The sequence below is a fragment of the Salvelinus namaycush genome, chromosome 32, assembly GCF_016432855.1.
Source record: "Salvelinus namaycush isolate Seneca chromosome 32, SaNama_1.0, whole genome shotgun sequence".
Lineage (NCBI taxonomy): Eukaryota > Metazoa > Chordata > Actinopteri > Salmoniformes > Salmonidae > Salvelinus > Salvelinus namaycush.
In genome coordinates this window covers 1,847,465-1,856,087 of record NC_052338.1, presented here as the reverse complement: position 1 = coordinate 1,856,087, position 8,623 = coordinate 1,847,465, and positions in this window count along the sequence as shown.

Genomic DNA, 8,623 nt, shown 5'->3' with positions numbered 1-8,623 from the left:
CCATGGTGTTTATACTTGCGTACTATTGTTTGTACAGATGAACGTGGTATCTTCAGGCGTTTGGAAATTGCTCCCGAGGATGAACCAGACTTGTGGAGGTCTACAATTAGTTTTCTGAGGTTTTGGCTGATTTCTTTTGATTTTCCCATGTCAAGCAAAGAGGCACTGAGTTTGAAGATAGGCCTTGAAATACATCCACAGGTACACCTCCAATTAACTCAAATTATGTCAATTATCCTATCAGAAGCTTCTAAAGCCATGACATCATATGTCTGTAATAAAGCCCCTTTGTGGGGAAAAACATATTCTGATTGGCTGGGCCTGGCTCCCCAGTAGGTGGGTCTGGCTGCCAAGTTGGTGGGCCTATGCCCTCCGAGGCCCACCCATGGCTGCGCCCCTGCCTAGTCATGTGAAATCCATAGATTAGGGCCTAATGAATATATTTAAATTGACTGATTTCCTTATGTGAACTATAATTCAGTAAAATCGTTGAAATTGTTGCATGTTGCGTTTATATTTTGTCCAGTATATATTGTCTGGAAAGCTGTAGTATACACTGAATGTACCAAACATTAGGAACACCTAAGTCGAGTAGGTGAGTCTTAAAAAGCCGCCTGTCATTTTTAATAGCCGGGCATCGGCACACATTTCAGCAAATAAATGCCTGTTTCAAATAAAAGCTGTGTTAATTGTTTACTGGTGATCTGTGATGGATTTGTTATTATGTTTCTGGTCATACTGGTCTCAATAAACAGTGGGGGAGTATTTTCAAGATTTCATTGAGCAAAAGCTGTGTGCGTTAAGGAAATAGACCCCTGGCTCCTGTCTCTAATAAGAGCTGGTTGTGTTCAGTGATTGAAGCAAATAAATAGCAAATATTAAAAGTTTTACGGTAAATCTCTTGGGGACACAGAGCGATTACCTGTCACGCTCGTTGAAATGAATGGACCAAGGCACAGCGTGCGTAGAGTTCCACATATTTTAATAAATCGAAACTCACCAAACAAGCACAAACGAAACGTGATGTTCTGGACTGCTCACAGGCAGCTACACAAACACAAGATCCCACAAAGCACAAAGGGGAAATGGCTGCATAAACCCCGGTGTCGTCGTTGTTCCTCCCTCGCTGCCTCTGTCTGCTCCCATGGAAGGCGATCCCTTCTGGCCTGGATCTCCTCCCACACCCAGGATGTCTGCTCCTCCTGGCAACGCTGCTTGGTCCGTTTGTGGTGGGATCTTCTGTCATGCTCGTTGAAATGAATGGACCAAGGCGCAGCGTGCGTAGAGTTCCACATATTTTAATAAATCGAAACTCGCCAAACAAAACAAACAAGCACAAACGAAACATGACGTTCTGGACTGCTCACAGGCAGCTACACAAACACAAGATCCCACAAAGCACAAAGGGGAAATGGCTCCATAAATATGATCCCCAATCAGAGACAACGATAAACAGCTGCCTCTGATTGGGAACCATAACAGGCCAACATCGACATATAAACACCTAGATGACCCACCCTAAATCACACCCCGACCTAACCAACATAGAGAATAAAAGCTCTCTATGGTCAGGGCGTGACATTACCTAACTATTTACAAACCAAAACAATTGAACCAGCACCTAATACAAAATACTCAAATGCACATTTGACCTTGACCAGGACCTTTCACTCAGCTGCCTGTCTTTATGAGTATTTTAATTAAACTCAAGCGATAGGGCCTCCCGGGTGGCGCAGTGGTCTAGGGCACTGCATCGCAGCGCTAGCTGCGCCACCAGAGTCTCTGGGTTCGCGCCCAGGCTCTGTCGCAGCCGGCCGCGACCGGGAGGTCCGTGGGGTGACGCACAATTGGCCTAGCATCGTCCGGGTAAGGGAGGGTTTGGCCGGTAGGGATATCCTTGTCTCATCGCGCTCCAGCGACTCCTGTGGCGGGCCGGGCGCAGTGCACGCTAACCAAGGGGGCCAGGTGCACGGTGTTTCCTCCGACACATTGGTACGGCTGGCTTCCGGGTTGGAGGCGCGTTGTGTTAAGAAGCAGTGCGGCTTGGTTGGGTTGTGCTTCGGAGGACGCATGGCTTTCGACCTTCGTCTCTCCTGAGCCTGTACGGGAGTTGTAGCGATGAGACAAGATAGTAATTACTAGCGATTGGATACCACAAAAATTGGGGAGAAAAAACTCAAGTGATAAAAGGTAAATGCAATTTTCGTATATACAGGTTCACTGTATCACCGCGCAGGGTAAAACAGAGAACTCTGGAATGTGCTCACACAACAGTTTTTATACTATGACAGCTTTAGTTCCAACCCGTCCGTTGGCCTATCACAGTAGAGGCTGTGCGCGGTTTAAACTTTGCTCAGCCTATCGCTGGCACTCGGACTGGTCCCAGTCCCTTGGTGCTCTCATCTGTCCACATCTGGTCGTTGCGTAGATTAGATCCGTCTTGTGTCTCCCCCCCGATTCTACACTCAAACAGTTCCTTATTTGGTATTGTCCAGTGTCCTACCCTCCCTGGTTGGCCTAGAGATATGCACCCCTCCCCTCTCCAGATTGACCACAGATTGTATAGCCTGTCACTCTATGTTGATCAGTCTTTACACACCTACACACACACACATCTGTATTGTTTGTGTGTGTGTGTAACAAAACAATATTCATCTTCAAACAATATGGTAGCGGGCTATAGTGCATAAACATAAATCCTAACACGTATGTTCATAGATAAGATGAGAGCACCCCTCCAGCTAGGATGGAGTCCATCACTCCTCAACAGGCCAGGCTTGGTCCTGTTTGTGGGTGAGTCCCAGAAAGAGGGCCAATTATCTACAAATTCTATATTTTGGGAGGGACAGAAAACAGTTTTCAGCCAGTGATTGAGTTGTATAGAGCTCATCACTCCCCTAAATGGGAGTGGGCCAGAGACAATTACTTGATGCCGACACATCTTTCTAGCTGATTTACACGCTAAAACTATGATGCGCTTGGAGACCTCTGACTGTTTCATCCTAACATTGTTGGTGCCGACGTGGATAACAATATCCCTATACTCTCTACACTCGGCAGTTTTAGCCTTAGCCAGCACCATCTTCAGATTAGCTTTAACGTTGGTAGCCCTGCCCCCTGGTAAACAGTGTATGATCGCTGGATGATTCTTTTTAAGTCTAATACTGCGTGTAATGGTGTCACGACTTCCGCGGAAGTTGGTGCCTCTCCTTGTTCGGGCGGCGTTCAGCGGTCGACGTCACCGGTTTTCTAGCCGCCACCGATCTACGTTTCATTGTCCATTTGTTTTGTCTTTATTGTACACACATGGTTTCCATTACATTATTATTTATTCCCTATTTAACCCTCTGGTTCCCACATGGTTTTGTGCGTGTTTGTTCTGTGTTTAGCAGTCGCTACTATTTTGTGAGCTGGATTGTTTTCCCTGCGTGGAATTTATTTTGTTGTCGTCTTGAGGAAAAGTCCGTTATTACTCATCCTCTGTGTCCTGCACCTGACTCCTTCCCACCTGCTGCACATCGACCCTTTACAAATGGAGTCGCCAATGACTAGGGTTTTCAAATTGTCAGAGCTAATGGTGGGAGGCTTCGTCATCTCAGACCCCGAAACGGGAGGAGGAGAGACCAGAGAAGGCTCGACTTCTGACTTAATTAATGGGGAAAACCGGTTGATAGTTTCTGTCGGCTGAATGAGAGACACTGGTTGAGCATTCCTACAGCATTTCCTTCCAGGAGCCATTAGAACATTTTCCAGCTGCGGGGACTGTGCGAGGAGATTTATACTACTATCTGTACTTATTGGTGGCACAGATGCTGTTTCATCCTTTCCTACACTTCCATTTCCCTTGCCTAATGATTACAAGTCTGAAGCTGGGCTTGCAGCACGGCTATCCTCACAATAAGGCGATTGTTCTCCTGTATATTATGAGTACAGCGACTGCAATTAGAAGGCATAATGTTAACGTTACTACTTAGCTTCGGCTGGTGGAGGTCGTGTAGAACCGTGTCCAGATAAAGCGTCCGGAGTGAAAAAGTTTAATGAATAAAGTTGGCCGAGGGGGAAAAAGCAAAAATATAAAACGGTAATTAAAAAGTAAAACTCATAAAGTTGGCAGGTAGCAAAGTAACGTTAGCAGCAAACCGCACAGCAGCACGTAAACAAGTCCACAAGTATACTTTTTTATCAAGCTAGGCAGCTTCTTTACATTCAATGCTACGGGCGGCAACAATGTCATACTCTTTTGGATCAGACAGCATGAGATAGATGGCCTACACATACAGAGAAAAAGGGGCGCTGTTTCGCTCACTCGGATGCTTTCTCCAGTGAGATACATTCAGCCTCTTCGAATTGAAGGAAAACGATGAAACACAGAGAGACGAAGGATACATTATTTATGTATTTTCTTTTTTTCTTGGTAAAAGTTTTTCCCTTGGCATCCATGAAAACACGCCACTGTTTGTCTCCCAGTGTCTGTTGGAAAGCAGACTGAACCAGGTTTTCCTCTAGGATTTTGCCTGTGCTTAATTCTATTCCATTTATTTGTATCCTGAAAAACTCCCTAGTCCTTGCCAATGACAAACATACCCATAACATGTTGCAGCCACCACCATGGGTTGTGTTGGATTTGCCCCAAAAATAACACTTTGTATTCAGGACATAAAGTTCATTTCTTTACCAAATGTTTTGCTGTTTTACTTTAGTGACTTATTGCAAACAGGATGTATGGTTTGGAATATTTTTATTCTGTACAGGCTTCCTATTTTCAGTCTATCACTTAGGTTAGTATTGAGGCGCAACTATAATGTTGTTGATACATCCTCAGTTTTCTCCTGTCACAGCAATTAAACTCTGTAACTGGTTTAAAGTCACCATTGGCCTCGTGGTGAAATCCCTGAGCGGTTTCCTTCCTCTCCGGCAACTGAGTTAGGATGACTGCCTGTATCTTTGTAGTGACTGGGTGTATTTATACATCATTCAAAGTGTAATGAATAACTTCACCTTGTTCAAAGGGATATTCAATGTCTGCTTTTTTATTTTTACCAGTATTTACCTCTTTTTTTGTGATTGCACTTGAAATTTTCTGGATTGACTGACCTTCATGTCTTAAAGCAATGATGGACTGTCATTTCTCTTTGCTTATTTGAGCTGTTCTTGCCATAATATGGACTTGGTCTTTTACCAAATAGGGCTGTCTTTTGTATACCACTCCTACCTTGTCACAACACAACTGATTGGCTCAAACGCATTAAGAAGGAAAGAAATTCCACAAATGAACTTTTAACAAGGCACACCTGTTAATTTAAATGCATTCTAGGTGACTACCTCATGAAGCTGGTTGAGAGAATGCCAAGAGTGTGCAAAGCTGTCGTCAACGCAAAGAGTGGCTACTTTGAAGAATCTCAAATAGAAAATCTATTTTGATAAATTTAACACTTTTTTGGTTACTACATGATTCCATATGTGTTATTTTATAGTTTTGATGTCTTCACTATTATTCTACAATGTAGAAAATAGTAAAAATAAAGAAAAACCCTTGAATGAGTAGGTGTGTCCAAACTTTTGACTGGTAAATCACAAATGCGCCTTATGCGATGCGCCTTAAACTATTTTTTAATTAAGGTGTATGATAGCTGTTGAAATGAAGAAAGGCATTTCCCTCCGTTTCTTTTCTATACACCTCAGTGTGCAAGCCATTGCCATCTTTAAAAAGAAAAATGTACCCCCTTTTTCTCCCCAATTTCGTGATATCCAATTGTTAGTAGTTACTGTCTTGTCTCATCGCTACAACTCCAGTACAGGCTCGGGAGAGCCGAAGGTCGAGAGCCATGCGTCCTCTGAAACACAACCCAACCAAGCCGCACTGTTTCTTGTTTCTTAACACATCCAACCGGAAGCCAGCCGCACCAATGTGTCGGAGGAAACACCGTACACCTAGAGACCTGGTCAGCGCGCACTGCGCCCGGCCCGCCACAGGAGTCGCTAGTGCGCGATGAGACAAGGCCAAACCCTCCCTAACCCGGACGACGCTCGCCCCATGGACCTCCCGGTCGCAGCCGGCTGCGACAGAGCCTGGGCTCGAACCCAGAGTCTCTGGTGGCACAGCTAGCACTGCGATGCCTGCCATCTTTCTTAACCAAAACATCCAAAAAGGAAACATGCTCTTTATAAGACAGCCTACTAACATCAATTTAATGGACGGCATCCTGGAATTCATGAGACTGCACTTGTGAAGGTGGTAAATGACCTTTTAATGGCGTCAGACCGATGCTCTGCATCTGTCCTCGTGCTCCTAGACCTTAAAATTGCCCTCGCTAGAAGCCTGTGTTTCAGACATAAGGAAGTGGATGGCTGCAAACTTTCTACTTTTAAACTCGGACAAAACAGAGATGCTTGTTCTAGGTCCCAAGAAACAAAGAGATCTTCTATTGAATCTGACAATTAATCTTGATGGTTGTAAAGTCGTCTCAAATTAAACTGTGAAGGACCTCGGTGTTACTCTGGACCCTGATCTCTCTTTTGACTAACATATAAAGACTGTTTCAAGGACAGCTTTTTTCCATCTACGTAACATTGCAAAAATCAGAAACTTTCTGTCCAAAAATGATGCAGAAAAATTAATCCATGCTTTTGTTACTTCTAGGTTAGACTACTGCAATGCTCTACTTTCCGGCTACCCGGATAAAGCACTAAATAAACTTCAGTTAGTGCTAAATACGGCTGCTAGAATCCTGACTAGAACCACATTTTTTTATCATATGTGCAAGCCATTGACTTATTGCAAACAGGATGTATGGTTTGGAATATTTTTATTCTGTACAGGCTTCCTATTTTCAGTCTATCACTTAGGTTAGTATTGAGGCGCAACTATAATGTTGTTGATACATCCTCAGTTTTCTCCTGTCACAGCAATTAAACTCTGCAACTGGTTTAAAGTCACCATTTAAAGTCGAGTGCTAGCCTCCCTACACTGGCTTCCTGTTAAGGCAAGGGCTGATGTCAAGGTTTTACTGCTAACCTACAAAGCATTACATGGGCTTGCTCCTACCTATCTTTACGATTTGGTCCTGCCGTACATACCTACAAGTACGCTACGGTCACAAGACGCAGGGCTCCTAATTGTCCCTAGAATTTCTAAGCAAACAGCTGGAGGCAGGGCTTTCTCCTATAGAGCTCCATTTTTATGGAATGGTCTGCCTATCCATGTGAGAGACGCAGACTCGGTCTCAACTTTTAAGTCTTTACTGAAGACTCATCTCTTCAGTGGGTCATATTATTGAGTGTAGTCTGGCCCAGGAGTGTGAAGGTGAACGGAAAGGCTCTGGAGCAACGAACCGCCCTTGCTGTCTCTGCCTGGCCGGTTCCCCTCTCTCCACTGGGATTCTCTGCCTCTAACCCTATTACAGGGGCTGAGTCACTGGTTTACTGGTGCTCTTTCATGCCGTCCCTAGGAGGGGTGCGTCACTTGAGTGGGTTGAGTCACTGACGTGGTCTTCCTGTCTGGGTTGGCACCCCCCCTTGGGTTGTACCGTGGAGGAGAGCTTTGTGGGCTATACTCTGCCTTTTCTCAGGATGGTAAGTTGGTGGTTTAAGATATCCCTCTAGTGGTGTGGGGGCTGTGCTTTGGCAAAGTGGGTGGGGTTATATCCTTCCTGTTTGGCCCTGTCCGGGGGTATCATCGGATGGGGCCACAGTGTCTCCTGACCCCTCCTGTCTCAGCCTCCAGTATTTATGCTGCAGTAGTTTATGTGTCGGGGGGCTAGGGTCAGTTTGTTATATCTGGAGTACTTCTCCTGTCTTATCCGGTGTCCTGTGTGAATTTAAGTATGCTCTCTCTAATTCTCACCTTCTTTCTTTCTTTCTTTCTTTCTTTCTTTCTTTCTTTCTTTCTTTCTTTCTTTCTTTCTTTCTTTCTTTCTCTCTCTCTCTTGGAGGACCTGAGCCCTAGGACCATGCCTCAGGACTACCTGGCATGATGACTCCTTGCTGTCCCCAGTCCACCTGGCCATGCTGCTGCTCCAGTTTCAACTGTTCTGCCTGCGGCTATGGAACCCTGACCTGTTCACCGGACGTGCTACCTGTCCCAGACCTGCTGTTTTCAACTCTCTAGAGACAGCAGGAGCGGTAGAGATACTCTTAATGATTGGCTATGAAAAGCCAACTGACATTTACTCCTGAGGTGCTGACTTGCTGCACCCTCGACAACTACTGTGATTATTATTATTTGACCATGCTGGTCATTTATGAACATTTGAACATCTTGGCCATGTTCTGTTATAATCTCCACCCGGCACAGCCAGAAGAGGACTGGCCACCCCTCATAGCCTGGTTCCTCTCTAGGTTTCTTCCTAGGTTTTGGCCTTTCTCTGGAGTTTTTCCTAGCCACCTTGCATCTACACCTTGTCAGGATTTGGCCAGGATTGTTTTGGTCACTAGATGCCCCCATTGCGCCTTTTTTTTAACCTTTTGTTTTTCCCTTGGTCTAATTATTATTTGCACCTGTGCCTTATTTCTTTGTAGGTATTTAAACCCTTAGTGTTCCTCAGTTCTTTGCTCTGTGTTTATATGTTAGCACCCAGCCCCAGCCATGCTGTGAACATGTATTTCTCCAGTTGGATTTTCCTGA